Consider the following 20,321-nt stretch of genomic DNA (forward strand, 5'->3'; position numbering starts at 1 on the left):
TACACCTCCAGTGACAGATAGGCTGTTCCAAAGCTCACCACTCTCACTGATGAGCAGATAAGTGTCCCTCTATCTTAGAAAGGTCTGGGCAACACAGGAACTTACAAACAGCCCAGAATTCAGCAAAATCTGAAAACCAGACTTTACTAGTTCTAGAAAGGCAGGAAACGAGTAAAGGGATAGGATTTTTTTTTCAAAAGTTAAAGCAAATACAGTAATAAAAACACTTTTAGCACAGAAAACAGGCTATCACACTTGGGTGTGTAGCCCTTAACAGTTAAACAGATGAAAAACACTTAAAAATGATAATTTAAAGTACAAACAGTATTTGATTTCAAAAACAGTTCAGATAAGTGGCAAAGTTAATAAAAAAGTGGTTGGAATAATGTGGCTAGCAAAAACAAGCAATAAAAAGCAAAACAGAGTTACTTAATCCACTCAAAGTCTCCTTTTCTCTCTCTCCTGCTGTAGCACTCTGCAGGACACTGAGGCAGTCTCTTGCTGAGGTAATACAAGTGCAAAAACTGCACAAACATGAGTTTTTAAACATAAAGATGAAAGGGATAGAAATAGCCCAAAATGATCAATAAAACTACAGTTTCTGAGCTGAAACCACACCTCCAGTGACAGATAGGCTGTTCCAAAGCTCACCACTCTCACTGATGAGCAGATAAGCTTCCCTCTATCTTAGAAAGGTCTGGGCAACACAGGAACTTACAAACATCCCCGAATTCAGCAAAATCTGAAAAGCGGACTTCTAGAAAGGTGGGAAATGAGTAGAGGGATAGGATTTTTTTTTCAAACATTAAAGCAACTACAGTAATAAAAACACTTTTAGCACAGAAAACAGTCTATTGCACTTGAGTGTGTAGCCCTTAACAGTTAAATAGATGAAAACACTCTTAAAACATGATAATTTAAGGTGCTAACAGTATTTGATTTCAAAAACAGTTCAGATAAGAAGCAAAGTTAATAAAAATTGGTCAGAATAATGCAGCTAGCAAAAACAAGCAATAAAAAAAACAGAGGTACTTAATCCACTCAGAGTCTCCTTTTCTCTTTCTCTGCTGTAGGACTCTGCAGAACACCCAGGCATGCTCTTGCTGAGGCAATACAAGCACAAAAACTGTGCAAACACAGGTTTTTAAACAGAAAGATGAAAGGGATAGAAATAGCCCAAAATGGTCAAGAAAACTACAGTTTCTGAGCTGAAACCACTCCTCTAGTGACAGATAGGCTATTCCAAAGCTCAGCACTCTCACTGATAAACAGAGAAGCTTCCCTCTATCTTAGAAAGGTCTGGGCAGCAAAGGAACTTACAAGCAGCACAGAATTCAGCAAAATCTGAAAACTGGACTTTACTAGTTCTAGAAAGGTGGGAAATAAGTAGAGGGATAGTTTTTTTTTTGTTATTTTGTTTAAAGACATACATACCTAATGATATACAGGAGGAATATATGTATGAGAGTTATTCAGTCTGTAAATATGTAGGCCATAATAATATGCAGGTAATTAATATGCATACATTTGTATATTTAAATAACTGTAATTGTTATCAGAAAGCAGTGGTATATGGTATTAATTGTATTTATGGATTTTATTGTATATGGCATGTGACACCCCACCACTAGACCAATAATCAAGGAGCCTCAATCCTCATCAATGGCACCAGTAGGGGATGTACATTGGGAGGATAACAAGTTGCATACACAGTATTTCCAGATGCAGCTCTCTACATCAAATGCAATTTCTCTTAAGAGCACACAGAGACCACAGTCAGTCCAGAACTGGTTTCTCCCTCTTTCTCCAGATACCTAATATGACCCCACATTGGCACAACTATAGCATTGAGATACCAGCTTAGTGACCACGCCAAGACCTCCAGCACCCTCTCTGTCCAACCAGTGCTTTGTGTCTCTGCCAAAGTAGCTGACACACACACTGTTTGAGGTTTGATTTATGTACACACACACACGCACACACCTGGGAAAGACTGGCACAGATTTACTAGATATGCCCCCTTCTGCCGAGGGTATAAGGTAGTTTTGTCTGCCATCAGTCACTCCTTATCAGCTGTTTTAAGGCCCTTAACAAAGGGTGTCTAATCTTATTGTGTAATGTTAGTATTAATACAAATGGTAGTCTGAACAACAGCAAAGCTATTAGAAGTGGCCTACACAGTGTCACCAAATAAATATGCAAGTACTCTCAGAACTTAAATATCTCTTAGCAGACCAGCCACAATGAAATATTTAAATATATTTAAAATAAATAATAGAAGAACAACAATATACTCAGTATAAAATAATAGTAACATCAGAGTTCAAAATCACATGAAATATTTTAACAACTTTGCAGGACAATCTCAAATTAATAAAGAAAAGAATCTAAGTTAAGCTTTGCTATATTCCTGATTGCATCTAAGAGAATTACTATATCTCAATAATTTACTTAATTAGAGCAGCAAGGCAGATGTGTGGTGAATGGATCTTGTCAGGTCCAAGGCAGAATATAGAATGCCCAATCTCTCTCAAAGTATTTAAATTAATATCTCAAATATTACTGCTGGGATAGCTTGCAGAATGACATAATTTCTTGCCATCTGACTCTATGCCAGATAAAACCCTACTGCTGAAACTAGCAGTATTTAACATCCACCAGTGAAAATACATAGGGAAGGACTTTTCCTCAGATCAGTGCAGCTGTTGGAAGTCATAAAACAATAAAAAGCATCCACATCTGAAGCCTACTAATTATTTCTCCTTCCGGACAACACAGAGAGCTCCTTAGTATAGACATCCTGTCTCTTACTGTCATAAAGTAATTTAATTTCAGCTTTTTTTCTGAAGTTTTGCGGGAATGAAGTTAACCCCCTTAGTTCCACTTTCCACTGTTAAAATATATACATTTAAAGTTACAGTAGTGTATGTAGATGTCTGTTCTCTTCCATCAGGGCACACTGTGGATTCATTTTTAAGCTCAGTACTTTATAAAATATCTTTTCAACAAACACGTCTGTACAAACCTAATTTGACATATACATGATATACAGATCTAATGCATTTGTAACACACATCTTACATGAAGCATGTTGACATTCACAGATGACACATAACCATTTATAAAAATCCAGACAGTTTGCTAGCAGTATCTCCTTTTGTCACACTTCTATATAAATCTTGTTGATATTCACAAATGACATAATTATTTACAAAATTCCATATAGTTGGGCTGGCAGTATCTCCTTTTGTGACACTTCTTCCCCCCCTTGAAGACTCCAGCTAGTTTTTCAAGTGACCTTGTGAAACACTGCTTGACACGGATGAACCTATCTGATAATACCTTACTCCAGTCCCTGTCTTGAGAGCCCATCTGCGTTGGCATTGCTAACCCCACTGTGGTGCTGCACTGTCATATCTTATGCCTGCAACCCTAGACACCACTATAGTAGCTTAGCATTTTTCTGGCTGACTCATTGTAGCCATGTTAAGGGACTGTGGGCTGTAACTACAGTGAATTTCCTTATATACAGATAAGGCTGAAAGTTCTGGAGTGCCCACACTATTGTTAGCCATTCCTTTTCTATAGCTACATAGCATTCCTCCCTGGGTTGAAGCCTATGGCTCAGATATACCACTGGGTGCTCTTCTCCCTCTGAAGAAACCTGACTGAGTACAGCCCCCACCCCTTGGTTTGAAGCATCCACCTGCACAACAAATTATTTGGTGTAATCTGGAGTGGCTTATACAGGAGGTCATCCCAAAGCTCCTTTAAGCTTCTGGAATGCCTACGCACATGCTGGGGTCCACACTACTTAATTTGGCCTATTTTTCTTTGTCAGGTCTGTGAGGGGAGCAGCTATGGTACTGTAATTGGGGCCAAACTTTCTGTAGTACCCTGCTGTCCCTATGAATGCCCTCATCTGATTTTTGGTAACAGGGGCAAGCCATCCATGAATTGCTTTCACTTTTGTAGGTCCTGGCCTAATATTACCACTCCTCACTGTATGTGCCAGGTTGCAGACCTCTTCCATACCCACCTGACACTTATTGGGCTTAATGGTCAACCCTGCCCTTTGTGAACTGATCAGCTCCTCCCTGACATGCTGAAGATTATCTTGCTAGGAATGGCTGTAAATGGACATATCATCCAGGTAAGCAAGGGCAAAATCTCCTGCTCCTGGTAGCATATGATCTACCAGCCTCTGGAAAGTCACTGGGGAATTTTTCATCCCAAAGGACATCTTTGTGCACTCATACAAGCTGAAAGGAGTAACAAAGGCTGACCTCTCTCTAGTGCTGGGAGTAAAGGGCACCTGCCAGTAACCCTTGGTAAGATCAATAGTGGTAAGATACTTAGCCCCACCTAGCTGGTCTAGGACTTTATCTGTCCTAGACATGGGGTAAGCATCTGACTCTGTAGTAGTCTTCTTTCGGCTTTTCCCAGTTAGGGGTCACCACAGTGGAACTCCGGTCCACTAATAATTGGTAGTTGGTTTTTACGTGCTGAGTTACCAGCCCTGACACACAACCTTCAATGAAGGTACGCCCATTCACGCATGTCTCCACGCAGAAATTGCTCTAGCTGAGAATCGAACCAGACAGCATCTTTCTGTGAGGTGACAATGCTACCACAGCCCCACCACTGCTGGTAAGCATCTGACTCTGTGTGACTATTTAATTTCCTGTAATCCACACAGAAACTGGTGTTAACTTCCTCCTTGGGTACCAGCACCACTGGGGAGTCCCAGCAACTGCTGAACTCCTAGATTACCCATAGTTCCAACATTCCCTGTATCTCCTCCTTCAGAGTCTGTTTGACCCTCTCAGGCACCCTATTAAGGGCTGCTTAATAGGCCTTTGGGGTCCTGTATCCACATTGTGCTGCACCAGGTGGGTGCACCATGGTTTCCCAGTGAACATGTCCCCAAACTCCTTTAACACTGCATGGATTTCTTGAACCTGGGTAGGAGATAGCTGCTGGGACATTTTTACCCCTTACACTGAGGTGTCAGCCTGAGTCTCACTGAGAAGATCAGTCACCAGATCCCTCTCAGACTCCTCCTTCCATCAACTGCAAATATTCATCACAAGGGCCTCTCTATTATGGTAAGGTTTCATCATGTTAACATAGGTTCATAGGTTCATACTAGGCTATCTGCCCTAGGGCATTTATAAGCCTAGCCAGAGTTGTGTGGCTTTCACCACCCCTTAGGTTGAAGAATACTATACCCATTAGTTTGCCGTGCCTCTGTCCAGCAGTGATACAGAGATGATCCCCGGGGTAAACCTACGATCTCCCATCCACTGGTCAAGATTCCTCTTGAACAGAGCCAGCGAGGTGCTCTGTCTCACATGGACTGGGATTCTGTTCCACAGCATAGGGAGTCTCTGGGTGATGAATCTGTCCCTCCAGCACGTCCTATTTATATCCATGTTGAGGTTTAAGTCTCTTGCTCTTGTGGCTCTGGTGGATTTGGATTTTTTGAGGTTGAGCATGTCCATTAATTCCGGGTTGGAAATGGCCTTGTATGTCAGACACAGGTCACCTCTGAGCAGACGGTATGCAACTAAATAGAGCTGGAGTTTCTTCAGTCGGGCAGCATATGGCATATTTTTGAGCCCCTTTATCCTTTTGGTGAGGAACTTTTCTTTCAATTGCTGCAGGTGTCGGGTAAGATACATTCGAATGGGGCATTGTACTCAATCATTGGTCTGATAAGTGAAGAGTACAGGGACCTCCCTTGATCTGGATGTGAATCCCTTCATAATCAGGTGGGCAATGTAGAAGGTCCTCCTAACCACTTTGGCAATGTGAGTGTCAAAAGAAAGATTACTGTCAACTTGGGTCCCCAGGTCCCTGATGACCTCTTCTGTGCTTAATGGATTGCCACCTATGTGGTAACTTGGGGTTACCTTGTTTTTACCAAAGGGTATGACTATACATTTTTTGGCGTTTAGCTTAAGGCCATGGCTCTGGCACCAGTTATCCATTTCTATGAGACCTCTCTGAAGGATATCTGTGTCTGATGGATTTTCAACTATGGCGCCCAGTTTGCAGTCATCTGCAAACTTTGTCAGCCACAATACTCCTATGTTTGCCTGCACTTCTTAAAAGTAGATGCCGAACAACAGGGGGCCCAGGACTGAGCCCTGTGGGACACTGCTTGTGACTGGCTTGGAGTCTGACATGGCACCAGCAACTCTAACCCTGTGGGTTCTGTCCTTGAGCCAGTTTGCAACCCATCTTGTGACATATGGGTTTACATTTAAGCTGGTGAGCTTTTCTATGATACCAGAGTGGGGTATTGTGTTGAAAGCTTTTGCAAGGTCAAGGTAGGCTGTGTGAACCTTACCCTCATCAACGGCCTTGGTGACTGTTTCAAAAAGTTCAAGAGGTATGATCTGCCCTTGACAAAGCGAATTGGGTAGGATCCAATGTCTATAGGTCCCTATGTCTTTATTTATGAGTTCCATTATGATCCTCTCCATAGCTTTGCAGACCAGGCTTGTTAAGCTTATGGTAATTACCAGGGTCGAGAGAAGCACCGCCTTTGTGGAGTGGGACCACAGTTGCGCCACTCTTTATCCTGTGGTAAGGCTAAGATTAAACAGCAGCCTTATGTGTGGGTTTATTTCCTCATTGAGTTCGTAGCACACAGCGGGGACACCATCGGTCCCATTGATGCTGTGTTTTTAGCTTGAGAGAGCAGCTCTCACCTGGGCATTTGAGATGATTGGGACGCTACACTCTGCTGCGATAGATATTTCTCCTTTGGGGAGGGAGGGAGAATTTTTCTGAACCTGTCTGCCAGTATGTTTGCAATGTCTGTGGGTTCAGTGATTTTTGTATCATTTTGGACTAATTCTGAGCATATCTGGGAGTTTCCACCCAGATTTCTAACATAGCTAAAGAAGGCCTTATGATTGTCTTTTGAGTCCTTGGCGATTTTCTCAAAGTTGGCCTTGGATGATTTTATGAGTGATCGTAGTTTTTACTAGTATTGATCAGAGATGTCTTCCCTTTTAGGGATTTTGCTCTATCTTGTAGTAGCTTTTCCTCTTGTTGTAAAGTTTGTTTATGGCTGGGGTCCACTAGATCAGGCTTGCCTTTGGTGGAAAGGGTCTTGATTTTATTTGGGATTGCTTGATCCATGCAATCCTGGAGGTGCTCGTAGAAAGCATTTAAGGGATTCAGCAGCGTGGGTTGTGGTTTCCAATGGCTCAGGGGCCTTGAAGGATACCACACCAGTCTTAAGAAGTGTGAAGTTGGCTTTTGAGAAGTTCTTCACTGTGGTCTTTTGTTGGGGTGGAGGCGGATGTGGATCTCCAGTGAGATTAGTTTATGGTCTGATCTCACCAATGAGGATATACTTCGGTGTGGAGCATTTTGTCCCCATGTTTGTGATGATCAGGTCTAGTATATTTTCACCTCTTGTGGGAATGGTGACAAGTTGTTCCATAGCATTTGAGTTTATGAACTCCAGGAACCTTTGGGCTAGGGTATTGGTGCTTGAGTAATGTTCCCAGTCTATGTTTGGGTAGTTGAAGTCACCCAATATGATGGTGTTTGGAGAGACATTTATACTCTCCAGTGTCTTCAGGAAGGCTGTGTGGGGTTCCTGAGTTTGAGAGGGTGGCCTGTAACATGCTACAAACTGTAGAGCAGTTTTGCCTATGGTTAATTGCACCTGAATGGTCTCTGATGCTTCGTCAGTTGCCACCAGCCTGGAGGTGTGGGTATCCTTGATGAATATGGATACACCCTCCTTTTCCGGGTTTGCATGATATGAGGTAAAACCTGATAGTGCCGGGTGCTCTCAGGAGCCTTGAACCAGGTTTCAGTCACAGCACAGACATCGATGTTCTCCACACTAAGGAGGGCTTGCATCTTGAGATTTAGACTTCTGGCATTGAGCAGCATTACCCTTAGTTTTTTTCCATTATTGTTTTCTGGGGCATTGGGTTTAGAATTTGAGCCTTGTCTAAAAAAGGCACTATGGGGGGTGGCAAGAGCCTTTGCCAATATCCGAATCAGGGTGACAGGTGCAAGCCGTCCCTTGCGAAGCAGCGTGGCTTGTCAAGCAGTTAATTCCAGACAGACAGACATTGGATCCCCTTAGAATGACACCAGAAATTAAGCCAATTATTAAAACTGATCATTTTGTCTCTGTATTGTGGCATCATTCTTGGTGAAGGTAGGATACTGCTCAGGGTCAGGGTCATACCAGCCTGGGCTACATAATCTGAGAGCTCCTTTATGTCTCTTTTCATGTAGTCCAGGGAGTACGTCTCAGGTCATTCACACGGCATGGACAATGACTGAGTCATACTTGTATTTGCTGTGGAGTGACCCGAGTGCTTGTGTTATGTGGCAGAGGCAGCTTACTGTGACCCTCTCCTTGTTCAGTCTGGTGAGTGGGACATCAGTGTGTCTGACTATGGAGTCACCTATGACAAGTGTGTCTGGCATTGTGTTTGGCCTTAAGGGCTGTGACTGATTTGCACACTGACTTTGTGATCTATGTGTTGCTTGTGTTATGTCATGAGGTGGCAGTTGTTTGGGTGTCTGCTTTGGAGGCCTCTGCTGTTTTGGTAGATTTTTGATCAGTGCCTCCAGTATGTCTTTGTGTGTTTATGTGTTTAATTTGTAGTTGTGATAGTTCTATGTGAGACTGGGTTTATGGTGTGTGTGGTTACCTTCTCCTCCTGTCTGGTTTTGCCAGTCCTGAGTTGAGAGAGCTCAGCCTCCAGTTTGGCTATATAGTTGCATCTCTCGCATGTATTTGTGTTTTGTGGGAGGAGGAGAGGGTTGTCTGTGTACATGAGGCAATTGTAACATTGCCTCAATATTCCCAGATTCACCAGCTGAGCAGGAGAGGATGCTAGCAACTGACCCTTTGACATGCTAGAAGAAATGAAAAAGTTTGCTGTGTAACTGAGTCAGAAAGGAGAACCTGGCCTGTTACAATTTGTACCCCTGCCTCCTGCCTAGCAGTTCTACCATGTAGTTAACATCACTGACCTTTCTTACCACTTTAAAGGGTCCCACCCAAGCTGCCTGCAGCTTGTTGTGTCTGACAGAAATGAGAACTATAAGCTGCTGCCCTACAGCAACTCTCTAGCTCAAGCATTCCTGTCATACCAGAACTTTTTCTGCTGTTGGGCTTCTGCCAGGTTCTCCTGGGTGAAACCCATGAATTTCCTAAGCCTTGTTCTGAAGATTAGGACATATGCTACAACAGACTGCTTGTGGGATTCACACTCACCCTCCCACTCATCAAAAATCAAATCTAGAGGTCCCCTCACTCTATGCCATTACATTAACTCAAAGGGTGAACAATCTGTGGATTCCTGGGGCACATTTCCGCAAGCAAACAACAGATGGGACAAATATTTGTCCCACACCCCCTTAAACTGGTTTGAAAATGCCCATAGCATTGCCTTTAGTGTAGAGTTTAATATCCCCACCAGGCCATTAGTCTGGGGATGGTAGGGTTGGTCTTTAAGTGCTTCACACCACAGCACTCTCACAGACAAGCCAGCAAGTCTGACATGAAATTGGCACCTCTGTCAGTCAGTATTTCTTTTGGGAACCCTACCCTGATGAAAACCTCTAACAAAGCATTTGGTACCTTTTTTGCCTCAATGGAGGATATACCCACCACCTCAGGGTATCTGGTAGCATAAAATACTACCCTAGGATATACTTCTTCCCTGTGGAACTTGGGGTGCTCAAAGGCACCAGAATATCCATAGCTATCCTCTGAATAGGCTCCTCAATCACAGGCAAAGGCATGAAAGGAGCTTTGACTTTGTCTCCTGCCTTGCTTACCTTTCGGCACTGTACACAGGTCCTGCAGTACCCTGTTTCATCTCTGGAAATCCAAGGCCAGTAAAAGTTCTGCAGAATACGTGTCTTTATATGGTTTATGTCCACGTCACCTGCAAAGGGAATATCATGGGCTATGGCTAGAAGTGCCAGACAGTAGGCACTGGGCACTACCATCTGCTGCATTCTCTCATCCTCTAGCCTTCTCTCGGGGGTCCACTCTCTATACAGGAACACTTTGTCCCAATATACAGATGCCCCTTTACCTTGACAATCAGATGCCTCACTGAATCCCTCCCTCAGGCCTTATAATGTAGGGTCTGAGAGCTTAGCCTGTCTCAGCTCCCACTTGGTAACCCTTCCCAGCTGACATTCCACAGGAATTCTGGTATTCTCTGAAAGGGGTGCCTCTCTGTCAGCCTAGGTACTACTACTCACCTCTGCTCTTGCAGTGACTCTGTCCAAGGGAACAGCAGTACCCACAGGCAGCTGTGGCTCACCTTCAGTCTCACTTCTACAGGGTAGCTCCTTCTCTGAGTAGCCACCTCACCAGTCCTGGCTTCAAGTGTGCGATCTGCCTTAGTCACCCCAAGCTACCAGACCCACATGCTTCTCTCTAAGCCTGACTGCATGTAACTGCATGCACACAATGTACTGTATTATCAAAATCTTTCTCTAGCAGGACATCTGCAAGGGTATCCTCATACACACCTACTTGCTTGCTTCCATTTCCATACTCCCAGTTAAGGTGAACACTAGCCAAATGTATTTGCAATGGGGTCCTCTTAAAGCTCTGACTAGAGTAGACTGCCCAAACAAGTAGTGCTCCTCTTTAACCATTGAATTCTTCATGATGATTAGGTCAGAGGCTGTGTTTCTCTTAGCAGTGGCCTGTTTCCTATCTACTAAGATAAGATATAACCTCTTGTGGTAGTTCGGTACCCCTGTTGTCTCCATATCACTTACTGTTGCCATTCTCATTCCCACTTACTGGCTCTCCCACCTTTTGTTCTCCACCTTACCTCCATGGACATCTATATGCTACATGGCCCCACTGGTTACATTTAAAACATTTAGCCCTTGGTCCTGGCCATATACCTGAACTAGTGGCTTCCCCTGCTACTGGCAGACTCTGTTGGGTCAGTTTAGACTGCCCAGCATGGGTTCCCATAGACCCTTGAGCAGCACTGGATATCCCTTTCCAGTGTAGTGATGCCCTGCTTGCTATGTATAGGTCTTCCCTTTTCCCCAACTCATCTGCTGTGTTATATTCTGTATTTGCTAACCAGATTCTCATGTCCTCAGGCAAAGTGCTAAGGGGTTGTTCCTTACCAAAAGGTGTGCCAGCCCTTCAAAGGTGATGACCTGACACCCACTCACCCATCTATGAAAGCAAGTGCTTAAATTAGCAATATATTCACACACACTTTCATTTGCCTTGCCTCTATGCTCATGAAACTTTTTTCTATAAACTTCAGGTATTAACTTAAAGCACTCTAATAAACAATTTTAACAGTATTATAATTTAAACAATCAGTATCAGGCAATTTAGAAATAGTTACAGATTTACCATGGAGTAAGGGGGTCAGGAACTGTACCCAGAGCCCTTGGTCAACATTATATTGCTTACATACCCTTTTAAACATATGGATAAAATTATCAAAATTATCACTCCCTGTAAATTGTGAAAGAAATTAATGATGCTTGTTGCTTCTATGGTTTGGTTATTCCCTTCCCAGTTACCTCCATGACCCTGGGAAAAAGTCAGCATTTCCTTTTCATGTTGCCTCCACCTCTCATTTTCTTCAGCTTCCAGATGTCTCAGTCTCTCTGCTGATTCTAATGCCATCTATTACTCCTTTTCTTCATACTCCAAATGCCGCAGTCTCTCTGCTGATTCTAGATCTAACCGTTTGGCCTCCAGTTCAAGTCTCTTTAACTCCAGACAAATTTTTAAGTCCTCTGAGGCAAAGTTGAACTGTTCATTTTCTGAGAGTTGTACATCCCCCCAGGTTGTCCTCCTGGTTGCTGCTCTGTGATACAGCTGTGACTAAGGCTGCAATCATTTCTGCTTTAGTCAGGTTGGGATGCCCCAGTCCTTTGGCTTGGCACATCTCAGCCAACTGGCTCCTTGTCAGCTTGCCATACTCCTCTGCTGACATCCTTGCCTGCTCTTCCTGACTAACTAAGCGAACAAAAAATAAATAAAACTATTGTGATATTAAACTCTGGATCTCTACTGTGTGGCTGGTTTGAGAGTACAAATAATGTCTTTAGTGATCACTGTTTACAGGCTACAGCAGTTCAATATCCATGCCACTGAATCCCAATATGTGGATATCCCTCCACTGCCACCAATAAATGACCAGAAGCAAGGATATTAGGAGTGGCCTATACAGTGTCACCAAATAATTATGTAAGTACTCTCAGAACTTAAATATCTCTAGACAGATCAGTCACAATGAAAGGTTTAAATATATTTAAAATAAATAATAAGAAAACAAGAACATACTCAGTATATAATCACAGTAACATCAGAGTTTAAAATCACAGGAAATATTTAAAACAACATTGAAGGACAGTCTCAAATAAATAAAGAAAAACATCTAACGAAAAACATCTAAATTAAGCTTTGCTATATTCCTGGCTGTATCTTAGAGAAGTGCTATACCAATAACTTACTTAATTACAGCAGCAAGGCAGAGGTGTGGTGTATGGATCATGTCAGGCCCAAGCAGAATACAGAATTCTCAGTCTCTCTCAAGAGTTCTTAAATTAATATCTCAGATATTACTGCTGGGATAGCTTACAGAATGACATAATTTCTTGTCATCTGACTTTATTCCAGGTAAAATTCCCACTGCTGAAAGCTAGCAATATTTAGCATCAACCTGTGAAAATACATAGAGCAGGGCTTTTCCTCAGATCTGTGCCACTGTTGGAAGTCATAAAACAATAAAACACTTTCACATCTCAAACCTAGTAATTATTTTTCCTTCAGGCCAACCCAGAGAGCTCCTTAGTATAGACATCCTGTCTCTTGCTGTCAAAAAGTAATCTAATTTTAACTATTTTTCTGAAGTTTTGCTGGAATGAAGTTAACCTCCTGTGTTCAAGTTTCCACTGTTAAAATATATACATTTAAACAGTTACAATAATATATGTATATTTCTGTTCTCTTCCAGCAGGGCACACTGTAGATCCATTTTTAAGCTCAGTGCTTTATAAAATATTTTTTCAACACATGTCTGTACAAACCTACTTTGATATATACATGACATACAGTTCAAATACATTTGTAACACAAGCATCTTACATGAAGCATGTTAACATTCACAAATGACACATAATCATTGCAAAATTCCAGACGGCTGTGCTGACAGTATTGCCCATTGTCACACTTCTATATAAATCATGTTGACATTCACAAATGACATATAATTATTTACAAAATTCCATGTTGCTGGTATCTCATTTCATGACATGACAAACCGGCCAAGAAGTTAGAAAAAATATATTGGTATATTTAAGAGCCTAGTATGAACCTATGAACCTATAACCTCAAAAAAGGGCATAGCAAAATTAATTTAAAATGGGTGGCGAAAGCCAAACACACTCTGGCTAGGCTTATAAATGCCCTAGGGCAGATAGCCTAGTATGAACCTATGAACCTATGAACCTATATTAGAAATGCTTGCACTAACAGTCCAGTGACTTCTCATTTTCATTTATATCATGCAGGAAATATTGAGTATCTGTAACATTTTTTATGTGTATTTATTATGAAGCTTTCTTATTTTGAAATGTGTGAGAGATTTTATTCCATAAAGAAGCACAGTTAATCTTTAATATATGAAACCCTTAATCCTAAGGTTCTTAATTAATTATTGATGAAATACATGCTGTAATGTTTTGTCCTAATAGGTGATGTGAACAGTTGCTGTTAGCCCTGTAAACTTAATGAATAGATGTTTGATAGTTTTAAAACTATGGAGGGCAGTGTGACTGAGGTGTCAATTTTCTTTTTTAAGTTTAATTTTAAATATTCAGCCATCTCTAGTGTAATGCAGTGCTTTGAAGAATTTGATTAGTTACTCTAAAAAGTGGAATGGTGTTTAAGAATGTTGACATTGTGTTCTTGATTCTTGGAAACAGAATTTTAAGGATGGGAGAAGACAAATATAACACTCTGGAGGGCATTATTACTCTTAGAGAAAGAGCTGTGTGTAAAATTGTTGTGTTTTGCTTACTTATTTATATTTTTTATTACTATATTATTTTTTTATATGCTTTAGATATAAAATAGTACCTCCGCCTAATGTTTCAAAGTTGCTGTAGCATATATAAATGGTGTTAGAGGAAGCATTTTATATCCAAAATATATCCTTTTTAAAATATATCTAGATATTTGCTTTATTTTTGGGCCCTCACTGCTAAAATGGTTTCTTGCCAGTCATTGGGTATTGAAGTCACTAAATAATGACATACATTTGACTTTCAGACTTTGTTTCCTTCAGAAAACTCATGTTAACACAAATCCTGTTATTTAAAATTACGTTTTAATTTTTTTAAGTATAATGTTTAAAATCTGTTCATATTTTGGAGCCTTTGTTCCCCCTTTATTTCAGGCTTTATCCACATTTCTTAAGCTAAAATGTCGAGAGGTAAGCAAACCTCTTATCTGCTGCTGCCAGTGTTCCATTGATCTCACTGTCTCTCCCTCTGTCACAGAGACACTTCCCATGCCCCCCACACACACATACAGACCTGTAATTCAAAAAATGCATGCCAGCACATCCTGTTATTGTAGCAACTATGATTTTTTTTTTAAAGTAATATGTTTCTGTTTTGAGCCTTTGTTCCCCTTTAAAGTTTGAACAAATACGCCAGCCAAGCAACACCAGAAAAGTCAAAAACGAAATGCTGGAGTATAAACGGATGCACAATAAATGATAACCGGTGGTGAAAGCAACTCCTTTATTTGACAATATACACAAAAGAAAACATTAAGCGCTTTCATCCACTTAATGTGGACTTCCATCAGAATGCCATAACTGATGGCTAAAACCAGCTTAAATTACTTTTTTGGTGCCAACTCCGCCTCCCTAAAAATGCCTTCTTAAAGCAACATAGTTGTATAAAAAACATATTATATAATTTAAAAACAACATTTCTCGATTGTTGACACTGACTCAAACATTTCTACTGTCAGCTTGTCTATATTCAAATAGTTGAGTTTATATAAGACAATTTCATAGATATTGGTCGACAAAAATAATAAATATTAACTGATAAAACAACAAAATAATAAAATAGTGACATACTAGGCATGGACTAAATGTATAAAAATAAATGAAATGTTCATAAAATGTACAATAATATCTATATAATAAAAAATATAAATAGTTCTATACTACATACATAATGGATTTAATAAAATATAATTATAGATACTGAACATAATTAATATGACTGTGTTTCTAAAATAGGTTTTATCATAATAAAATCATTGAGACCTGGTTTTCTAACCGCATCTGTATAGATCTGCCATAAAACTTCCTTTTTACTCAACAAGGTCTTAAAATTCCCTCCCTTAGGGTCAATCTTCACTTGGTCAATAGTACCAAATTTAAAAGTATGCTCAGATCCATTTTCAAATATATGCCTACTTAGCGTGTTGTTCATATCCTTGTTCTTAATAGAGTACAAATGGTCATAAATGCGTTTCTTAAAACAACGTTCGTTTTTTCCTATATAAAATCCTGAACATGAACCACATTGTGCTAAATATATAATATTCTTCGTATTACAATTACCCCTTAAAAATGTGATTGTTGTCCTATTAATATTGTCTAAGATAAGGTTATCTGTTTCTAATATGGCATAACACTGATTACATGAGCCACATTTTTTAGTACTACCATAGCTTTTAATACCACTAATTTTGGAAGTTGACTGTTCTAATTTCTTTTTTATATTCGGTCCAGTCCTATATACGAATAATGGTGAGGTCCCAATAAGGTCACTTACTTCTTCATCAACCAATAATATATTCCAATTATTTTTTATAATATTTTAATAAATTCCACATGTGGAGAATATTCCAATATACAAGCTCTTGTATAATTATTATTGTCATTTATATCTTCTTTGTTCTTAAATTCTCTACCTAATAATGGTTTAAAGTCAACTAAACCTCTTGACTGCTGCTGCCAGTGTTGGATCACTCTCACTCTTCACTCTCTCTCTCTCTCTCTCTCTCTCTCTCTGTCTCTCTCTCAGTCACTCACAGTTCACTTTCATGCACACATTCACACACACAGACAGAAACAGAAACACACACACACATACACACACACACACACACACACACACACACACACACACACACACACACACACACACACACACACACGCACACACGCACATACGCACACACGCTCACATGCACACACACACACACACATCTGTTTCTGTTATATTTAGATTTTACACTCGCTAAACAGCATAAATGCTGCTTAGCGAGTGTAAATTAATGGCTCAGTTATTCTTGCTTTCACTCGCATGCATACACTCGCATGCATACAGTCGCACACACAGACATAAACACACAAACACACTTCTGTTTTTTAGTTTTTTTAATATATTTTATACTCACTAAACAACAAAAGTACTGCTTAGTGAGCATAAAATAATGGCAACCGGTAGTTTTTTTCAGTCCAAGCTCTATGGCAGCTTGATATGCTGCAATTAAGCTGCAGACTTGTTTTCAGCAGGAATTACTTGTACAGTAATACTGGGGAATGTTCGTTATACAAACAGGGTACTGATGTACAGTTTGCCCATTTTCTAAAACACTATATGCTATCCTTTTCCAGAAAGTGGTAAATTATGACATCATGCTCAAGTGTGATGTATTTGACCAACAACTAAAAAATTACCTCATTGTAATTGCCTAAAAAAAACATTGCTACTTACTGAATTAACCTGATGTAATTTTGCAAATGAAAATCTCTTTTTTTATTATGTAACATTTATTTGCAATGTGTGATATGGATTTGTACTTTCTGAACTATGTATATAATATTTATTTGAAATGTATACTATGGATTTGTACTTTTTCTGCACTATGTATTTGTATTTTTCCATAGCTTTTCTCCCCAGGACTCCATTGAAAACAGGCTCCTTGTAGCCCAATGGACTATCCTGGAAAACAAACTGCAAATAAAATAAATAAATAAATAAATAATAAATAAAAGAATTAATGTTGGTAGGGGGCAAGGCACAGATAAATTATTTTGGTTCTTTTATTTTTTATTAGTTATCAAGGTCCTACCTCAGCAGTTGAGAATGCATTTAGAAGTAGGAAAAAAAAGACTGTGCTGTGGTTGATCTGTATGGTCTTAACCCATTAGCTGTTGTATGCTGCTTTGGCAGGATGTGGAGAGGCATCTCCATGGTGTCTTAGAGGAGCTACTTATTTTGCATGAGAACCCAGGGCTGGAATTTTATCTTCCAAAACATGTGATTTTTACCTGTAGGAGCATGGATATAAACCCATAGGTTGCCAGTTACCAAAGAGCGATGTGCAAGGTATGTGGAGTTCAGATTCTATATCACACGAAAAGACATGGCAGTTAAAAACTAAGAAAAGTCAGGTAAGAAAGTAGGCACACTAGTGGATTGTTTGGTTTATAAAGGAATGTCTTCTTGGCAAAAACGTAGGTAAACAAGATTCTCCATTCTGGTATTATAGACAAGCTCACCAGCCTGAACATAAACCCCTACATCATGAGACGGGTTGCCAGTTGGCTCATGGATAGAACCCACACGGTAAGAGTTGCAGGCTCTAGGTCTGACTCTAAACCAGTTACAAGTGGCGTCCCCCAGGGCTCAGTCCTGGGACCCCTCCTGTTTGGTATATACTTCTCAGAGGTACAGGCAAGCACAGGAGGACCATGACTGACCAAGTTCACAGACGACTGCAAACTGGGGGCCATAATTGTCTCTCCAGCTGATACAGACATGCTCCAGAAGGGTCTCACTGAGATGGATAGCAAAAAGTGCATAGTCATCCCCTTTGGAAAAAAACAAAGTACCCCTGAACTACCACATACGTGGTAGTCCCCTAAATACAGAAAATGTAATAAGGGATCTGGGAACTCAAGTAGATAGTAATCTCTCCTTTGATAATCATATTGCCAAGGTGGTTAGAAAATCCTTCTATGTGGCCAACCTAATCACAAAAGGGGTCACAGCTAGAACAAAAGAGGTTATTGTACCCCTCTACTCATCACTCATCAGACCCATCATAGAGTACAACGCTCCATTTGGGATGTACCTTACAAGACACCTGCAACAGCTGGAAAGCCCACATAAGTACCTCACCAAGAGGATTAATGGCCTCAAACAGATGCCCTATGCAGCCCGACTGAAGAAACTCCAGCTGTACTTGGTTGCATACCTCCTACTCAAAGGTGATCTCTGCCTGACATACAAGGCCATGTCCAACCCAGAACTGATGGACATGCTCCACCTAAAAAAAAACAAATCCCCAAGAGCCACACACTCTAGGGATCTGAACCTCACCACAATGATAAATAGAACGTGCCACAGGTATAGATTCCTGTCCCAGATACTCCCCATGCTTTGGAACAGGATTACAATCTACAATAGGCAGAGACCCTCACTGACACTCTTCAAGAGAAACCTTGACGAGTGGATGGGAAACAGAAACAGAAACAGAAAATTTAACCCGGGGTTCACTGCAGTGGATCTGCTGGATGGAGGCACAGGGAACTAATGGCTGGGGGGGGGGGGCGGCAAAAACTAACACATTCTGGCTAGGCTTATAGATGTCCTCAGGCAGATAGCCTAGTACTTACCTATGAACCTATAAACCTATGAAGGACATCACATCATCCTAGGCAAGTTGTTATTTGTCAACTTAGGTAATCAGTGTAAGGTGCTTGAACAAGATTGTCCGAGATGTTACTGGATCAGAACTGGGTGATGTGGCTGAGTTTATTAATGGTTTCCTTTCAAAACAAGCATGTAAAGGAAATGCCAATAAATAAACAAATATGCAAATGACCCTGTGGCAAAGGGAAATACTGCCAGCCCAGCTAGCTGGAATTTTGTAAATAATTATGTGTCATTTGTGAATATTAATATGATTTATATAGGAATGTAACAGAAGGAGATACCCGGCTAACTGGAATACTGTAAATAATTATAAGTCATCTGAGGATATTAATATAATTTATATAGAAGTGTGACAGAAGGAGATACTGCCAGCCCAGCTATCTGGAATTTTGTAAATAGTTATATGTAATTTGTGAATATCAGCATGATGCAATTGCTTGTGTTACCACTATATTAGAATTGTATGTTATTTGTGTATTAAATTGCTGGCACATGAGTATGTGTGAAAAGGGTTTGTAGAGTACTGACCTTAGAGGTGTGACCACAGTTGTGTAACCCTGTTGGATTAGTACAGAAATGTATATAAACTATTGTACTTATGTAAATGTATATGTTTTAACAGTGGGAACTAGAACATAGAGGGTAACCTTGCAAAACTTCAAGAAAATAGTTGAAAATAAATTGCTTTATGATTGTGCTATAAAAGTTAGTTTCAATGCAGCAAGGAGACAGGATGTCTAGAACTAGGATGCATTCTGCATTGTTTTGTAAGTGTTTTATTGCTTTATGTCTTCTAGTAGCTGCAAACATCTGAAGACTATGTATTTTCACAGGGAGATGTTAAATGCTGACAGTTTCTGACAATGGGCATTTAGTTTGGGAACAAAAAACAGGTGATACAAAGTGATGTCACACAAGCTAACCCAGACGTAATATTTGATATTAATTTAAGAACTCTCTGAAAGGGGGGCATTTTGTATTTTGTCTTTGACCTAACAAGAACATCCGCTCACCACTTCTGCCTGCTTGTTGTTCTGTAAGTAAGTTTTAGAGCATCATAACTCTTTTAGATTCAGATAGGAATATAGTAAAGCATAGCTTAGATGTTTTCTTTATTTATTTCAGACTGTCCTGCAATGTTGTTTAAATATTTCCTGTGATTTTGAACTCTGATGTAACTGATTACTTACCAAGTATTGCCTTGTTCTTTTATTATTTATTATTAAATATATTTAAACCTATCATTGTGGCTGATATCTGTGGGACATATTTAAGCTCTCAGAGTACTTACATATCTATTTTGTGACACTGTACAGCCCACTCCTAATTGCCTGGCTCTTGGCCAAACTACCATTTGGATTAATAGTAACATTATATAGTAAGATTGGACACCCTTTGCTAAGGGCCTTAAAGTAGCTGATAAGGAGCTGGCTGGTGGCAGTGAAAACTACCTTCTAGTCTGGGCAGAAGGGGGATAACTAGTAAACCTGTACCAGCCTTTCCCAGGTGTGTGTGCATGTGTGTGTGTGTGTGTGTGTGTGTGTGTGTATAAATCAAATCTCAAA

The sequence above is a fragment of the Protopterus annectens genome, chromosome 2.part1 (genome assembly GCF_019279795.1).
Source record: "Protopterus annectens isolate FY-2018-M chromosome 2.part1, PAN1.0, whole genome shotgun sequence".
Classification (NCBI taxonomy): domain Eukaryota; kingdom Metazoa; phylum Chordata; order Ceratodontiformes; family Protopteridae; genus Protopterus; species Protopterus annectens.